This window comes from Aedes albopictus, chromosome 1, assembly GCF_035046485.1.
Source record: "Aedes albopictus strain Foshan chromosome 1, AalbF5, whole genome shotgun sequence".
Taxonomy (NCBI): domain Eukaryota; kingdom Metazoa; phylum Arthropoda; class Insecta; order Diptera; family Culicidae; genus Aedes; species Aedes albopictus.
In genome coordinates this window covers 278,226,410-278,245,507 of record NC_085136.1, presented here as the reverse complement: position 1 = coordinate 278,245,507, position 19,098 = coordinate 278,226,410, and the positions used below count along the sequence as shown (strand labels likewise).

The 19,098-nt window shown below is 37.7% G+C and overlaps 1 protein-coding gene across 2 annotated transcripts in view; it reads left to right on the top strand.

The window, feature by feature from the left end:
* Positions 1-19,098, top strand: part of LOC109397232 (serine-rich adhesin for platelets) — a 120,557-nt gene that overhangs the window by 56,823 nt on the left and 44,636 nt on the right. The gene's annotated exons all lie outside the window — the stretch shown is intronic.

Below are 19,098 nucleotides of genomic sequence, written 5' to 3'. Positions count from 1 at the left end.
CTTAGTGGAATTCAAAGGAACAGTACTTAACGCGATTTTCTTTTTACTTACAGATATTCCCCTAACAAGCCCAGGTTAATCTTCATCAAAATAAAGTTATTTGTAGGCCATTTTGAGCATTTTTGATCCCGTTGGCCTAAATTCTTCCGGGATATTTCCAGGAATTCCTTCTGGGTTTCTTCCAGATGTCCCTTCTGGGATTCCTGCTCAGATTCCTGAAGGCGATCCGTCATAGATTTCTCCTAGAGATCCATCTGGATAGCATCCAGTAGTTCCCTTTTGGCATTCCTGCTGGGGTTTCTTCTGGAAGTTTTTCAGAAATCCCTTCTGAGATTCCCATAAAAAGTTTACCTGAAATTTTAAGGCCGTTCTTTCTGAATTTTTTTCCTTAACTTTGGTCTGGATCCACATATTTTTTTCTGTTAGATTTTCTAGGAGTTCCTTCTGTGATTTTTTCAGGAATTTTTTTTGATAATTCTTAGGGTTCCTCCTGGAATTTCTCCTCAACTTCTTTTAAGATATCTTGAGAAGTTCTTCGTCAGACTTTTACTGGAGTTCCCACTGGGACTTCTCATGATTTTTTTTTTCTGCAGTAGCTTCTAGAGGCATTTCTTTTGGATATTTTTAGTGACTTTCTCAGAAATTCGTTTCTTCCAGAAACATCTCTTTATATTTCCTCAAAAGGCCGTTCTGAGAATCTTCAAGGAGTTATTATTTTTTTTCTTGACTCTCTTCTGGGTATTATAATAGAGGTAACAAATTTCTAAAAAGATTCTACAAGGCAACTCTTGCAGATAATCAAGGATCGCTCTAGAGATTCTTTAAATGCCCTTCTGATGTTTTTTTCAGGATTTTTTTCAAGAAGTTCTTCAGATATTTTTTCCTACAATTCCTGCAACAGTTCCTTGCAAGATTGTTCGAGAAATGCCTTCTGAGTTTTTTTTTTCTGGAGATCATCTTTCTATGATTTTTCAAGAATTCTGAGATCTCTCCAGGAGCTTGTCCTGGTAATTCATCAAAAGCTCGTTATGATAATTTTACAGGAGTTTCTCTTTTTTTCTCTTGGATTTTTCATTTCTGTTCATTTCAAGAATGGTTGGGATTCCTCAAGATATTTTTGTCGGATTTCTCCAGAAGTTCGTTCTCAGTTTCCTCAAGAAGTTTCTTCTGGGGTTTTTCAAAAAAAGTTCCTTCTGAGATTTCTTACAGAGTTCCTCCTGGAGATATTTCTGTTTTTTTTTTTCAGAAAACCTTGCACAATTTATTTTTGGGAGATTACTTCTGGTATTTCTCCTGGTGTTGCTGTCCCTACAGAAGATCATTCTGAGATTCCACAAAAAGTTTTCTTTGATATTTCTTCTGAACTTTCGTCGGGTATACTTCTTAATGATTTTTTAATTGTTTTTTTTTCCGGTGGCGATTCCAATTTTTTTTAAGATTTTTCCAGAAAGCCAATTTGAGATCGCTCAAAGAGTTCTTCCTGAGATTTCTCAAGATTTATTTAAAAATATAGGCATGACTTCCCACTGCGATTTATTAGGATTAGAAATCTTCTCTGGGATTCCTCTCGAAGTTCATTTTGAGGATACTCAACCAGATTTTTTTAAGATTTCCTATGAACTACCTGCTGGGATTTCCCAGAAATTTAATTTGTTTTTTATACAAATTTCTACTGATATTCCTGAAATAGGTTCATCAGGAGGTTCCACAAGATATTTTTTCTGGAATTTATCCTATAATTCGTTTTGGCCTATTTTCAGGAATTCCTTGGCGGTTCCTTGAGGGGTCATCTAGAAGTTCCTTTTGAGATTCCGGAAAGGACTCCTGGTGAAATACCAAAAGAAACTCCACGAGTGATCCCAGATAAAACTTCTCCGTGGATTCTGAGAAGCAACTTTGGGAGAAATTCCAAAACCAATTTCGGAGAAAAAAACAAAACGTACTGCTGGGGAAATTCCAGAGGTATTTCTTTGAAAATGTTTGTCTTGGAAGATTCCAGAAGGAATTTCTTGAGGATAACTTTTGTTTAATGCCAGATGTGGTTGTGGTTAAGAAAAACATCAATATTTTTGTTTCAAGAAATATTCGAAGATTTTACAAAATTAGTGAGAACATGACCGCTGGTCTAAAACGAAATTTATTCAGATTTTAAGTAAGAGCCTTAGGCTTTAGCGTATGGTAATCTAAAATTTTCAGAAAAATCCCGTTTTTTATTAGTTTATACTTCGGCGTAATATAAAAAAATATCAAATTTCGAACCCTCAGTTTACAAATACAATACTCCTGTGACAGGAGTCCTGTCAATTGTCGTCCTCCTTTTGCATTAATTTGTCATCAAATCTGAAAGAATTTGAGTGCGTTAAGTAGTTGGTTGAAGTGTTTTTTTTTGAAAATCGTTCAGTCAGAGTGGACCAAGTGCAATCATTTACTTAGCAATAGCTTTATTTAAGGCATAATTTAACGTTTTTTTCCACAATCAGTGCAGAGTGATGCTTTGATGCATAGTTTCCAAGATTTAGGAAAAACTTTCAAGAAAATTTGTTGAAAAACCAAAAATTTACTGAGTTGTAAACTTTAAAGTCAAATTTCTCGAATTTAGGAAAAAGACACATGGTCCTCTCTGACTGAAAGCCGTCAAATAGGTGTTGTTACAAGTTTTATTTTCATGTTACATGTACCATTTTAACTTGCAAATATTGTCCCAAGTTAAGTTCTCATTTGTAGTGTTCTAACATAATAGAGCATCATGAGATCTCCTCAGGCTTATTTTGATGGCCTACATTCAGGTCGTTTCGGACAATGATTAACCCTCTAATGGATACCTGGGATCCATTGGACCCCAGAGCCACTTTGAAGTGGTCGCAAAAAAGTTTGGATTGATATATCGGCCCCATTTTTACAGTACCTACTACACCGCGATGAGTTATTTGTGCAAAAATACCGATAGTTTCATGGCGTACTATGGATTATTTTGGATACCAAAGTTGAACCGGGCGATTTTGTACCCCTGGGGTCCATTGGACCCCACGGTACGAATGATTGTATCTTTTGATCGTGACTTGCTAGAATAATGCTGTCTTCGACAAAATTGTTCAATAGACCAATTGATAAATAAATTGAATCGAATTATCTCAGTAGATGGCGCTAGTGTGTATTAAAATTACAGATTAAAAGTTATATTTAGTTATGCCACAAAAGTTCAGCCGCAGTGGCTTAATTTCCCCAACAGGGGAAGAAAAAAAAATATATTTAGTTCGAATATTTTTATATTCTGATTGTATAGAATATTCGTGTCTTCGGCAAAAATGTTTAATACATCAAGGACTTTTGGTATTGACAGTTTATCTGCAAGCTGGTGCTAATAAATACATGCCCGCCCAGCATCCTAGATACCCCGATCGACAAATATCCTCAAAAAAGGAAACTTTTTTTGAGGTGAATTTCTTGATACAATATATTAACAAACTGTTAACAATACCAATACTTCCTACTTGGTGGGTAATTTACATTAGAATTGCCTCACCAGGTGGCGCAAATGTAGCTGCAAAGATCATACATAGATGAGACTTTTGAACCATATTCCAAAAATGTAATATACTTTTGTTACGTTGATGTCTCGATCGAGAGAAAATATTCGGAGTTGATGTCTTCGACGGAATTATTCATATGAATGTAAGTTTTCAATTTCAATTAACTCTGATTTGAAATTAATACAGGGAATCTTTCAATGATTCTCCAAAGGTTCCTCCAGAGCTTCATCTAGAAACTAGAAAATGCACTTGGAATCCGCATTTTTTTCCAGAAATTCCTCCCGGGATTCATTTAAGAATTTGTACCAGTAGTGCTTCCGGGATTCCTCTAAGAAATCCTTCGGGGTTCTTCCAGGAACCTCCCGCGTTCCCTACAGGAATTCCTGCTGAGATTCCTCTTGGAATTTCTCCTGGGATTCTTCTAAGATTTTCTCCTACCCCTTGCGTTACGTAATATTTGAACGAACCCTTTTGAGCTGCCGGACATTTATGTCTACCCGTTTACAGAAATGTGATTTATTCTTTTGTTATGTGCGTCTTGTCCGCTTGCTTTGGTACGTTACATCCCATTGATTAGGGGCATTTTGGAATGCTCTCTAGCGCCAACTATCGGATATTTCCTAAAATAAATTGTTCATCACTAGATAGGCCTTGACTTACCGAACATCTTTGCTGAAAACATCAACCTTTTCAAAAGTAAGGATCACGAGATACGCGAGAATACAATCAACCCCCCCTTCTCCCCCTCGTAGACTTTCGTCCAAACAAAATTTTCAGAATTTGTATGAACCGTAGACTTAAGTCAAAGCCACCACCACCCCCCCCCCCCCCCCCCCAAAAGGCTACGTAATTTTTGGACAGGACCCTAGAAGACATGCGTTGTCCCTTCCCTTAAAGGGACATCAAAGTGTAGACGTCTTATATTAAAATGCGGTTCAGTATGCCTCCTAGGATTAGAAATTCCTAGATAAAACTTAAGCTATGAAAGCAACTAACACTGTGAAAAAAAGGCAACCTGCCAGAGAAAATACGATAACAGGATTACTGATAACAATTATGAAACCTTGTTATACTGGGTTCGGAAATTGTTATCCACTAGGGTAACAGGGTAAAATATATGTTATGTATTGTATATAGTCAAATGTAATATCCTAATTTATTACGCATTTGTAATGTTCCACTACAAGATTTCCATTTAATTATACATTTGTAGTGATTTAGCTGCTAGTTTTCGTAATAATGTGTTTTGGACATAAATGTCCAAGTGTAATGTTCTGATTTATTATGCATTTGTAGTGCTCCACTATAAGATGTCATATTTCTTATATGTATTTGTAGTGCTTCATCATATATTCGTAATAGTGTTATGAGTTTCATTTTTGCTAAATGATTCGAAAAGCATCCTTTGCTAATCTTACGATTCATGTCATGAAATGTATGTATTTGTCGTTCAGATATGTTCATTTTACTTACTATTCCCATGTAAAACGTTTATACTTCGCTGATGCGGCCTCGTATTTTAGTTTGATTTTCCTTTTATTTTAGTATACGTATTACGTATATGTGTTTATCGACTCGAAAGTAAAAAGCCCACGCAAGCGTGCACCGATTATATCGTCGTTATGGCATATCCCCGCTCGCTCGTTATATTGTTACAGCACTCTGATGGAAGGATGGATAGATGATCTTCCGATGCCGTCCAGATGTCTGGATCAAAATGAAACGAAAGAGAATTCGTTATTGGTAACCGTACGGTGGCGGGCGGTGCTTACATTTGCAAGAGTGAAACCGCGTGTGTTTGCATTTTCACACTTCCTTGCACACATGGAGTTTACACGTTTCTGGCTTTTGTTTTCATTTTCACCTTCTTTTTCGGCAGAAAACGCTCAACAGCCGGCAGCGGCTATTCTTGCGTGGAGGAGACCCAAATTCACGAAGCGGCATAGGCGTATATGGTATAGGCAGGCCGCCGCAGAGCCGTGCAATTTCGCGGCTCCTATATCACACAAAAGAAACCGACTATTTTCTAATTATTACTCGATCAGCGCTGCGGCTTCTGCTTGATTATGAATTCACAGCTTGTTGTTGTGCGCTAATTGAAGTGTTTCCAAGCCGATAAGGTGGGTGTGATGATTACATATCTCTAAATTGAAAACTGAAAGCTAATTGATCATAATTCACAATAAATTGTGTCAATCAAAAAGTATTTGTTGAAAAAAAAAAACTCATCGGGCTCATTAAACAAAGCCTCGAATTTCTCTTTCCACCATTCAGTAAGTTAACTTCTTGGTCACTGCATATGAACCCAATCAAGACAGCACGCTAGAACGTTCGCCGACGGTCATAAACCAATCGTCGGCGCATACCGTCCTACACTTGGTAAGCAAATTGCATGTTGTCAAATCCGTCTGCTTGTACATGCAGCACTTAAGAGACTTCGACTGATATGTGTGATCTAGCTTCTTTATCGGCGCTGCAGTCTTGGGGAATCAAAACGACTGTTTTAGATTTGTCCCGACGTTTCGATTCTGTTTCGAGTCTTCTTCGAAACAGAATCGAAACGTCGGGACAAACCAAAAACAGTCGTTTTGATTCCTCAAGACTGCAGCGCCGATAAAGTAGCTAGTGTACATGCAGCTGATCCTCTCTGGAGCCACCAATTATATGCATTTTCTTACCGGGACCGAATACCACGTGGTATTTGTCACCTGTTTCATTCGTAAATAACGACAAAGATTTCGTAAAAGTTCGACTGTATTCTAGTACAAAGCCAATGAATCATGATAAAGTTATGATCTGTGATCTCAAAGAACTCTTTCAAGGATTCGGATTTCCTTCAAAGAGTTGTTTAGGGATTTGCTTGGAAAAGTATCCAGAACTCGTTCCGAAATTCGTCTGAGAATTTTTCCTGAAATTATATCCCGGACTCTTCCTTGAATTCTTTCCGAGATTTCTTCTTAGGCATTCTTTAAAGAATTATTTCCTCTATTTATTTCTCTTAGGGTTCTTCCTTGAATTAATCTATAAGATTTATCTCAATTTTATTAGCTCCCAGAATTCCTGGATCTATGACATTTGGTCGAAAGACATTTAGTCGAATGACGTTTGGTCGAATGACATTTGGTCGAAAGTACATTTGGTCGAACGGACATTTGGTCGAATGGACATTTGGTCGAAAGCCATATTTTGGAAAAAGAAGCATATGACAGTTGGTCGGTCGAATGGACAATTCGTCGAATGGACATCTTGTCGAAAGGCACTAACTGATGAAAAGAGATGTGAGTGGAAAATAATATTATGGATTTCGGTATCATAATTATTTATATGTTATTGAACAAGCAAGCCTCGTTGAATAAATGTACGACTCGTGCTGAAAAAAAATCATCATTTTGCAACTTGTTGCATAAATAACCGTTTTGGCTCGCGTTCAGTTCATATGCAACACTGCGTCAAAGAATAGCCTATGTTAAAGGACAAATGTCTTGAATTCCCACTTCAACAGTGCATCAGAACTGCAGATGCACAATTCTCTAGAAGCAAGTTTCAAACAACAGTACGTTTTATAATGCTGTTTTTGCTCACTTATAATAAGCTTGAAACAAGAAGATCATGTGCGCTGGTTTTGTTTACGAAGAAATTTGTACGCTCGAAGTCGCGAGTGAGTGCCAAAGTCGGCCATTGTGGGATCCTAACCAATCTGTCCTTAAAAGAAGGAAAAATATCCGATGAAAAAGTCTGCAGCTATAACATCCAAATATCAAACGGAAGAACTGCTTGTATTCAAAAGGAGAAATTGCTTCTGAAACATTCAGTAGTTGGTACAGGAAAACGCAATGAAATAAATAAACGTGAAAGAATAGCCTACGTTTCAAAGAAGGAAAAATTCATGATAAAAAGACAGCAGCCACAATGTTCAAACATAGTACAAATACGAATTTTGAAAGAATTGCCTATGTTCAAAAGAAGGAAAAATCATAGATGAAAAAATCACAACCATAATATCCCCTCTTCACTCTCAGCACAAATAATACACTTGAAAGAACAGCATATGTTGAAAAGAAGGAAAAATATTTGATGGAAAAGCCAGTATGTTCTACACAAAAACGCAATGAAATGGCGAAACTGGAAAGAAGAGCCGAAACTTACACTGCACTACAATGTTTGCTTTTTTATGTTTGATATAATTAAACACGATTAAATTTTTATATGACTTAACGTCCATTCGACCAAACGTACTTTCAACCGAATGAGTTCAGTAGCATATAAATTATGATACCGAAATCTATAAAATTATTTTCCATTCAAAACTCTTCATCAGTTAGTGCCTTTCGACCAAATGTCCATTCGACTAAATGTCATATGCTTCTTCTTCCAAAAAATGGGTTTCGACCAAATGTCCATTCTTCCAAATGTCCGTTCGACCAAATGTACTTTCGACCAAATGTCATTCGACCAAACGTCATTCGACCAAATGTCATTCGACCAAATGTCTTAAAGCCAGTTTTCACGGGGATACTTTTTCATACTTTTGCCGCGATCTGCACCGCACAGCAGAGTAATCAGTAAACAATCATTTTTCTGAGATCGCAGCATTTTTGACACTTCATTGCTGATAGTCGGAAATAGTTTTGCTAAGATTCAGCTAACAAATGTTAATGCTTTTGTGAGATACCGGTTGAAGATTCTGCTGAGTACACGGCTGTGCGCGATTTTGTCGAGCCCACAAATTTTACCGAGGAATTCCTTCCGAAGTCTAATAAAATTATTTCAAAGTTCCTTCAACAATTTCTCTTAGTGGGTTTTCCGGAATAGCTTTACAACAGTTTCACCCGGGATTGTTGCGAGACTTCTGCAGAGGTTCTTTCGCGTGCTTCTCTCAAAAAAAATTCCGGGATTTCCCCTGTAGTTTCTCCGGGGATTTCTCTCAAAGATTTCCAAGGTTCTTCCCGGAATTCCCCGAATATTTCCACCAGAAATTACATCCGGAAGTTCTTCTAAGATGTCCCAGTTCTACTCTGGATTACTTCCAAAGTTTATCCCGTCATTTCTCCAGTAGTTATTCTCGAAGTTCCTCGCGAGTTTCCACCAGGATCTTTCTAATGTTTCTCCGGGAATTTCTTACAAGGAAATTTCTATTCAAAGAATATTTTCGAAAGAACTCCTGGAAACTTCTGGAGAAACTATTACAGAAATCCCAAAGGAATCATGCAAATAAATCCCGTAACTCCCCTTATATTTCCGCACGAGATTACACCCAGATTTTTTTTCGAGATGTCCCAGTTTTTCTCTAGATTTCTTCCGATGTTCCTTCTGTGGCGGGTTTGGTGGCCTAGTGGCTACCGCTTCTGATACGTAAGCAGAAGGTCTTTCTTGAGTTACATCTGTGATCCGTTCATTTCCAACTGCTTTGTATCTTTCTATCTACTTTCTCGCCTTCTTTCTCTACATATACAACTCATGTCTCATAAGTTCACAGCAAGAACAGCTAGAACAGAAATGGATTGAAAAAGCCGTTTCCCTTCCTTCCAACTTTCACAACAACTCTCATATAACGCCTACAAGTTATGCAAAGCATCACCTAAATATATCCCCTAACCATAGATCGCATCATCGACCACCAAAGGTGACTCCCAGATCTCACATTCTACCCTACTAACAAATACCCCATCCGTGCTGGTTGTGGGGACGCAGAGTGCACTCGGTCTCTAGTTGTAACAATTGTCACACTCTAACATTTCTTTCCCTTCCCAAATGACTGTAAGGACTTGGCCGGCGCCAGTATTGATCCAAAATGTATGAGCTGCTTAAATTGCACTTTGAGAATTATTGGAGTGCCCTAGCCCCTTATTCAGCTGGATCTCAGCGCAATTCATACCAGTGCAGATCAATCACGGAAGTCTAAGCTAAGCTAAGCTAAGGATTGCTTCCGATGTTCTTCCTGTTATATCTCCAATACTTGTTATTCTCGACCTTACCCAAAGTTGGAAGAAAGCCCAGGATAAATCCTTTAAGCCTCTGAGAGATGTCCCGGGAGCAACACAGGGAAAAAAAATCAAATGAAGTTCCGGGCCCTCTAAGAATTTCTGCAGAGAATTCCTGGAGAAATTCTTGAAGAATTTCTTAGAGGTATTTCCGGAGAATAATCCTGGAATTCACCTGAAGGAATTCCTGGAAAAATAGCTGGAATGTATTAAAAAAAAGGAATGGAGGAATTTAAGAAGGCATTCCTAAGGGAATTCGTGGTGCATTTTCTGGAGAAATTCCTGGAGGAAATCCTGGGAGAATTCCGAAAGAGTCTTCTCTAGGTGAATTCCTGTAGGATTTCCTGAAGAAATGTCTGAAAGCGTTTCTAGCATGTAAGTACTTATATGTTTAAAGTAAGTCACAATGACTGTAAAAGAATCACAGGATATATTGCCGAAAGAATCGCAGGAGCTGTAGGGGGTATTCTAATTCTTAACGGAATTCATGGATGAATTCATGAATAAATCTGTGGATGAACTTCTTGAAGATTTCTCGGAGATAATTGTGAAAGAATTCCTGGATAACTTCTTGGAGAATTCCCTGGCTCCTATATCCCTCTAAAATTATCTTAAAGAATTCCAATACAAATCGCTGGAGGAATTCATCTAGAAAACCTTCAAGTACTTAAAATAAACTGGGAAAGATGATGGATTACTGAAATTTCTGACCGAAACCCTGAATAAATTTTTGAAAAGATCCAGAGAGGAGTTTCTAAAGGAACCACTACAGGAACTCCTGTAGCAATCCCTGAAAGAACTCCCGAACCAATCCCTGAAGGAATCCCTAAAGGAATTTCTGAAAGTTTACCTGGAGAAATTTTAAGGGCTATTATGGAAGGAATAATCTGAAAAACAAAATCTGAAGAAACAGCATCAGGAATCCCTGAAGGAATTCCTAGAAAAAAATCTGGATGAATCCTTGCAGGAATTTCTGGACGTATTACTAGAAAAATCCATAGAGGAATTCTTGGAGAAGTTACTGGAGAAATTCCTGGTGAAATCCCTAGAAGAATCTCTGGAGGAAATCCTGGAGAAATTTCTGGACAAATTCCTGACCTTGAGAATTTTTTGAAGCAATATCTGAAGGAATAACTGTAGGATTTCCTGGAGATATCCCTAAATGAATTCCTGGTGGAATCTTTAGAGGAGATCTGGGAGAGATCCAGATAAAATCCTAGAGGAATCCCTGAAGGAATTACTGGATGAATCCGTGGAGGAATTCCTATAGGAAATCCTGGAGAAATCGACCAGGAATACTTGGAGGAATCTTTAGAGGAATTCCTGGATAAATTGTCTTAGGAGTCCTTAGAGGAATTCTGAGAGGACACTCAAAATAATCCCTGGAGGAATTCTTGGACAAATTCCTGGTAGAATCCCTGAAGCAATCTCTGGAGGAACCTCGAAAGGATTGTCTGGAGGAACTTCTGGACAAATTCCTGTAGGAAACCCAGGAGAAATTCCTGGAGAAATTCCTAAAGGAATTTTTGGGGGAATTCCGTGGAACTACTCCTGGAAGATTTCCTGGAGGATTTCCTGAATGAATTCCTGGTGGAATCTTTAGAGAAATTCTGGAAGGAACCCTTGGAGAAATTTTTGAAGAAATTCCTAGAGAAATTTCTGGAGGAATTACTAGAGGAGTCATCGGAGGAATTCCTGGAGAAATCTCTGGCAGAATCCGTAGAGGAATCCCTGAAAGAGTTCCTGATAAATTCCTAGAGGAATTCCTGGTGGAATTTCTGAAGGAATCCGTGAAATAATTCCAGGAGGAATCTCTGGAGGAACTCCTGGATAAATTCCTGGAGGAAACCCTGCAAAAAGTTCTGGAGGAATTTCTGAAGATATTCCTAGAGAAATTTCTGAAAGAATTTCTGAAGGAATCCCTAGAGAATTTCCAGGAGAAATTCCAGGAGGAATTGCTGTAAGAATTTTCTTAGAAATTCCTGGAGGATTCCCTGGAGAAATACCTGGAGGAATACCTGGAATAATTCTTGGAGGAATTTCTGAAGTAATCTCCAGAGGATTCCTGAAGAAGTCCTTAAGGCGAAACTGGAAGCATTTCCTCACTTTTTGGTATTTGATTTTTTATTAAATAACGAAGCAATATTTTCAAAATCGGTTTTCGTACACATGTAGTGTATGGATCAAGGTATTTTCTGATTTTTTTTGTGGTGGAAAATGTTTTTCGTTTTTGCAGAAACCATTTTTGAACAAAATTTCACAAAAAACATTTTCCACCACAAAAAAAAATCAAAAGATATGGTCTGGGACCATTTGGGCAGGAGCACCTATTTTGGGCACTTGCTGCTGCAGCCAATTGACTTGAGTTTTGGAATACTATAAGATACGCACAGTATCTAGCCATGAACAAAATTTCATATCAATTGGTTTGAAATCGACTGATTCATAACAGCAAGTACCCAAAATAGGTGCTCCTGCCCAAATGGTCCAAGACTCTACCTTGATCCATACTCTACATGTGTACGAAAACCGATTTTGAAAATATTACTTCGTTATTTAATAAAAAATTAAAAACTAAAAAAAAAATAAAAAATTGCTTCCAGTTTCGCCTTAACCCTGTTTGGCATTTGGGTAATTTTTGACCAAAACCGTATACTGCGTCAGCGAGCTGCTCCCAACTTGATGCATAAGGAAGGTTGTGGGAATTCCTAGTGGAATCTCAGAAGGAATTCATACATTAATCCCTGGAGGAATTCTTGGAATAATTCCTGTAACTCCTGGAGATTCTTGGGAAATTTCTGAAGGAATCCCTAGAGGATTTCCTGAAGAAATTGCGGTAGGAATTCCTGGAGGAATTCTTAGATCAACTCCTGGGGTAATTCCTGGCGGAATTCTCAAAGGTATTCTTGGAGGCGTCCCTGAATGAAATCCTGGAAGAATCCCTATAGAAATTCCTGAGGGAACTCCTAGTGGAATGCCCGGAGGTATTCCTAAAGCAATTCCTGGAGGAATTCACGTAGCAATCCCTAGAGGAATCCCTGAAGGAATGCTTGGAGGAACCCTTGGAGAATTTTCTGCAGACATGTCTGTAGAAATTCCTGGAGGTATCTCTAGAGAAATTCCTTGGGGAATCTCTAGAGGATTTCATTGAAGACTCCCTGCATAAATTCCATAATGAATCCCTGGAGGATTTCCATGAAGAATGACTGGTGCAGTTTCAGGAGGAATCCCTGGCAGAATTCCTGGAGGAATCCCTGGCGGAATATCTGGAGGATTCCATGAAAGAATTCCTGGAAGTATCTCTAGAGAAATTCCTTGAGAAATCTCTAGAGGAATTTGTGGAGGACTCCCTGCATAAATTCCATGAGGAGTCCCTGAAGGATTTCCATGAAGAATCACTGCTGCACTTTCAGGAGGAATCCCTGGCAGAATTCCTGGAGGAATCTCTGGCAGAATTCCTGGAGGAATCCCTGGCGGGATACCTGGAGCATTCCATGAAAGAATTCCTAGAGGAAGTCTTGATGGAATCCCAGGAAGGATCTCTAGATGAATTCCTAGAATAATATCTAGAGGAATTCCTGAACGAATCCCTGTAGGAATTTTTAGAGGTATTCCTGCAGGAGTTCTCAGAGGAATCCTGGGGGAATTTCTTAAGGAATCCAAGGATGAATTTCTGAGGGAATTCCAGGAGGAGTTTCTGAAGAAATCTCAGGGAAAGTACTGAAGAATTTTCTGAGGAAATCCTAAGCGAAGTCTTGAATTAATTCCCTGAGGAGTTTCTGAAAGAATTCTAGGAGGAATTCCTGAAGGAATCCCAAAAAAATCAAAAAGAATCACATAGGGCCTGTTCATAAACCACGTAGACCAAAATTAGGCTTTTGTTTAGTCTGTATTAACGAGATTTTTAACCCTAGGCTAGTTCATCTCGGGACCCACGCTTTACTTCCCTTCCGAAGGAGGCTGTTCATAAACCACGTAGACCAAAATTAGGCCATCTCAGACCCCCCTCCCCCATCGTAGACTTTTGTCCATACAAAAATTTTAAAATTTGTTTAGAGCGTAGACTTTGGCCAGACCCCCCCCCCCCTCCCCCAAAAAGTCTACGTGGTTTATGAATGGCCCCATAAGGAATTCCCGGGTTCCCTGGAGGACTTCTTAGAGGAATTTCTGAAGAAACCCCATGAGGAATTCCATAGGGAATCTCAGGAAAACTTTCTTAACGAATTCCTGGAAGAATTTTTGAATTAATTCCCGGATAAAAATTTAAAGAAATCCATGTCTGCATTAATTTCTGGACGAGTTATTGAAGGCATACTTGTACCCAAGTAACACAACTTGTTACATAATAGTTTAAAATTCACTTTTAGTACTTATTCAGAAGTATTTTTCTTGTTATAATGACTTAATACCGAACACTTATAACATCAAAACAGCGCAAAAAATGGCGGCTTATAAAACTTCTTTCAAGTTATATAAGATGCATTCTAATACACTAATATGACATGTGCAGTACATCCAATCCAATAGTTGTTCCTCATCAAGCTATTTGTCAACAATAAAAACTTGCAAAATTCTTTTATAAATCAATATTTTTCGTAAGTTGGAATTATGCTGCTTTCATGTGAGATAGCTCACAGAATACATTTATACGACATTTCATACGCGTATGTTGAGATTACGCTAATTCTATGTGATATAACTTACTTTTAAACCAAGTTTTAAACAAACAAATGAAATGAAGCAATGCGTAGCGTAGAAACTGACAGAAAAGAAAACAAAAAAAAAAACAATTGTATTTTAAATTAATTTATTTTATTTAACCAGAAAAATGTTTATGATATGTATGCAAATAGCAAAGACTTTTATTAACTATTCAGATATCATGTTCGCAAATGGGCTTTACTCAGTGGTGGTAGTGAAATTTTACGTGCGGTTCAAGATTTATTGTGAAACCTCTGTTTTTACTCTCCAATAAATCAAGCGCTACTGAGTTGAGCTTAAAACATAATATGAACCAAGAAAATAATATTGCTTTGAGATATTGATTTTGAATCCACGTCAAAAAGCAATATGGCAGGATTCCGAAAGCCTTACAGTGCCGTTCAAAACGTTATGAACAATTTCAATGGTAATTTAAGTAAAATCTACTCTTCGAATCACAATAATTATTACTGGTTATACCTTTAATTAGATTCTTGGATCAGAATGATGACATGGAAGTTGTTTTTGAAAGGAATCGATAAATAAAGAAAATTCCGAATATCCATATTTTTATTTATTTACATATAGTACACATACTGTGTGACCGGTACTGTGTTATGAAAAAAAATCAAACATTTTAACAGACTTTGATATGAAATAAAGTTGAAGTAACGTTCAAATTGCGTTATGACAGCAATTCAATAATAAAATATGAATATGTGTTTAATGAACGCTTATAATATGTCTCAACAGCATTTCTTCAACAGGCGCACATCAACAAAAAATATTAGGTTTTGCAACAAGCATTACAACACTAAAATAACCAATATAAAACTTAATCTCTTATGAGATTGGATCTGTCAAATGTCAAAATATTGTTTTGATCTACCGCGATGTTCACTTTGTTGACAGTCAAAATCCGCCGTCGACTTTTTTTAGTTTCCGCGCCCCGCGGCTAATAGAATGAAAATCGTCGAGACTATTTGCTCGGTAAACGCCTTGGAAAAATCCGTGAGTGTAAATCAATACTTTGTGTTGATGCAGCCAGCTTTGAATGGCGGCTGAGCATTTCGGATGTCTGAGTCAGGGTTCCGAAGCAGTTCACGTCCACTGACTGCGGAAATCTATTCGGTACAACTATGGCAACAGCGGCTGTTAACAGTTCCCAAATATGCCGAATTGGGAAAAAGAGCCACATCAAGATGCAAGCGAAGTAGTGCGTAGATTTCAGGTTGATTCGGGCTGATCGTCCTTACCGATTGGGTTCAAACTGCTGCAGCTCTAGTCTTGTGTGTAGAGCAGAAAGATGAGCGAATGTGATGTAGTGAAAGATGAGCAAATGTGATGTAGAAGAACGCAACAATGATTGCAAACGTGGTTATGTTGTGCCTTGATGCTCTATTAATGTTATTCAATTGTTTGATAAATACATTTCATACATGATAAATCCGAAAGACGAAAACAAAATATTTGTTTTTGTTTGTAATTTGTCAACATTATTAGAGCTTGAAAATAACACTAAATGTTTTGAAAAACACATATACGACATTTATAATACATCTTTAAACAAATTTATTTGGAAAGATGTTTTCTGTGTTACTTGGGTATGGACTCCTAAAGGAATTTTTGTACCGAATATTCAAGCAGTTCCTGGATTATTTTTTAATAATTTCTAGTAAAATTTTCTGAAAGAATTTCTGGAAGACATTCCTGCAGAAATACTTCGAATAATTCCAGATGGAATTATTGGAGCAATCTCTTGCGGTATTCTGGCAGGAATGTATGGGGAAATCCCTGTATGGAGTTTTTTCTACGTTTTTCTGTAGTTTTGGTGGTCAGTAGCATAAAAACGGCAGAGTGTTATGCAGAATATTTTTTTCTGGATATCCTAGGTCATCCAAACTGTTCTTGAGTTTAGATCCTAAAGTCTACGGGTGTAACGGTAATTTCTTTCATTATAACAAAAAACAATTACAATTTGTAATCTATCATGTCCAGTAAGTCTTCTGAAAAGATAATAGACAGTATCAGATCAGTCAGTATATCCAAGATCATCAAAACGTTCTTGACTTAAGATCCTAAAGTCTACGGGTGTAACGGTAATTTCTTTCATTGTACAAAGCTACGATTTCTATCAGGTCTATCAGGTTCAATAAGTCTTCTAAAAGTTCAATAGACAGTATCAGATCAGTCGAGATATCCTAGGTCATCCAAACTGTTCTTGAGTTTGGTGTCTACTACCTGGAAAACCTGGAAAACCGGGAATCCTCTGGGAATTTTATTTAACAGGGAAAAACCTGGAATGCTCAGGGAATATCTTCAGTACTCAGGGAAAAAAAACATTGAGTCGTATGAATAAAAACCTAGTAGTAAAAATCCATACAGAAATTTCGCTACAAGGATTTTTCCAGAAATTCCTTTAGGGTTTCTTTCTGGAACTTCTTTAGAAATACCTCCTGGAATATCTATTAGGATTTCTTATAAAATTCCTTCCGCATTTTTGACGCTTTTTTTTTGGTATTCAATTTTGTTTTTTTTTCCGGAAAGGTATACTTCCGGGTTCCCTTCAGGATTCCTGAATTGCAACCGATTTCTCTTTCACGGGGATGCTGTTTCTTCCCGGAGTTCCTCCAGTGTTTTGCTCAATAAAATCTTCGTAGGATTTCTACCATAATTTATCCCGAATGCTCTATAAGAATTTCTTTCGGGATAAATCGTGGAATTTCGTTCGGCATTCCTAATGGAAATTTTACGCAATTCCTTCCGGTTTTCCTCCTGGGACTTCCTCAGAAGATCTTCCCAGAATTTCTTTCAGAGTTGCTAAAGGAGTCATTCCTGTGGTTTCTGCTAAAGTTCCTCCAAGGGTTTCTGAAGGAGTTTTCACGAATTTACTGCAAGAGTTCGTCAAGAGATTTCTTTCATTTTTTTCCTGTGATATCTTCAAACAATTTGGGCTTTGGGCTTTCTTCGAGATGTCTTCCTGGTCTCCTACAGGAATTTCTGAAAAGTTTTCGCGAGGTTTATTTACCTGAAATTTCTCTCGGAGTATCTCCTGGAACTTCTCTGTCAGAAGATTCCTTCCGATGTTGGTCATGAGATGTCTCTCAGAGTTTTTCTTAATTTACGCTGGACTTTCTCCCAAGATTTTTTTCCAGAGTGCCTTCTGGGATTTCCACAGGAGTTATTACTGATATTCCTCATTGAATTCTTCTCTTGCCAGGCTGTTCCTTGTAGTTGTGCCGGATTTCTTTCAGTGATCCACCTGAGATTCTCTGCATTACTCCCAAAATTCTTCCCGGAATCTTTACCAGAAATTGTCCAGAGATTCTGAATACTACTTTAGAAATTTCTAGCACAGTTATTGCAGGAATTCTTCTACGGGGTTTCCTCAGAATGTCTCCTAAGATAACCTACGAAATATCTTATAGGAAAATCCTGGAGAAATATTCGAGGGAATTCAAATAAAATCTTGCGAGAAACTCCGCAAACTGTTAGTGAAGAAATCTCGGCAGGAACTTCAGGAAAAACCTAAGAAAAAATGAGACATCTCGAAAAAAGTTCTAGGTAATAGCTAATAATACTAGTTTCAGCCGGCGGCTCTACCGATTGAACGAAACTTAACACGCAGTGGCTAATGATAAGATTCTCGTGAAAAATTTCATCGCTCGGAGCGGGAATCGAACCGTCATCCATTTGGACTCTAACCGCATGGCTACGAGGCTCAACCAATGACATTCTTGAAGAAACTTTGAATAGTTTTGGAAGGATCATCAGGAGGAATCCAGCGAGAATCTCTGGAAGTATATCGAAAAACTTTCGCAAGAAATATCGGGACGTACTCAAACAGATATCTCGTGAAAGAAACCTGTGGATAGCCAGGAAGAAACTTTGGAAGAAATTCCAGAAATAACGCTCAGAAATCTTGAAAGAATTTTTGAAGAGTAGGTGAACTTACGTATCTTCGGCAGTTTTGTTCATTTTGTCATGGTTTTTTTTTAAACCTTTTGAACTCAGAGTTGGCATCAAATCCTTTCCAATCAAGCTGAATATGATCAAGCTTCAGGCAATTTGGCCGGCAACAATTTTGGCCTTTATAATTTTAAGAAAATTTGGAGTTTTTTTTAATTATACACTTTTAAAATTTCATGTGGAAAAACCTGGAAAACTCAGGGAATTTTATTTTGAGTTATGAGTAGACACCCTTTAAAAGTCTACGGGTGTAACGGTAACTTCTTTCATTAATAGCTACGATTTGTAATCTACCATGTCCAGTAAGTATTCTGATAGGTTACTAGACAATATCAGTTCAGTCGGGTTATCCTAGGTTATCTTAACTGTTCTTGAGTTTAGATCCTAAAGTCTACGGGTGTAACGGTAACTTCTTTCATTTTCAAAAGCTACGATTTGTAATCTATCATGTCCAGTAAGTCTTCTGAAAGTTCAATAGACAATATCAGATCAGTCGAAATATCCTAGGTCACCCAAACTGTTCTTGAGTTTAGATCCTTAAGTCTACGCGTGTAATGGTACCTTCTTTCATTGTACAAAGCTACGATTGGTTATCTACCATGTCCAGTAAGTCTTCTGAAAGGTTTATAGACAATATCAGATCAATCGGGATGTCCTAGGTCATTAAAAACTGTTCTTGAGTTTAGATCCTAAAGTCTACGGATGTAACGGTAACTTCTTTCATTATGGGTAACTCTTGCTGAGACCGTCTCACTATTTACACCATGTCTTCAAAAAATTTTAAGGGGGCGATTTTCTGAAAGTCCTTTCCAAAAAAGTAAGGAAAATGCATTTTGTTAATCAAATTGATGGACCCCCCGTTAGTTACAGCCACAATACAGCCGTTTCTATGTTGGGATCATATATGACCCCTCCGG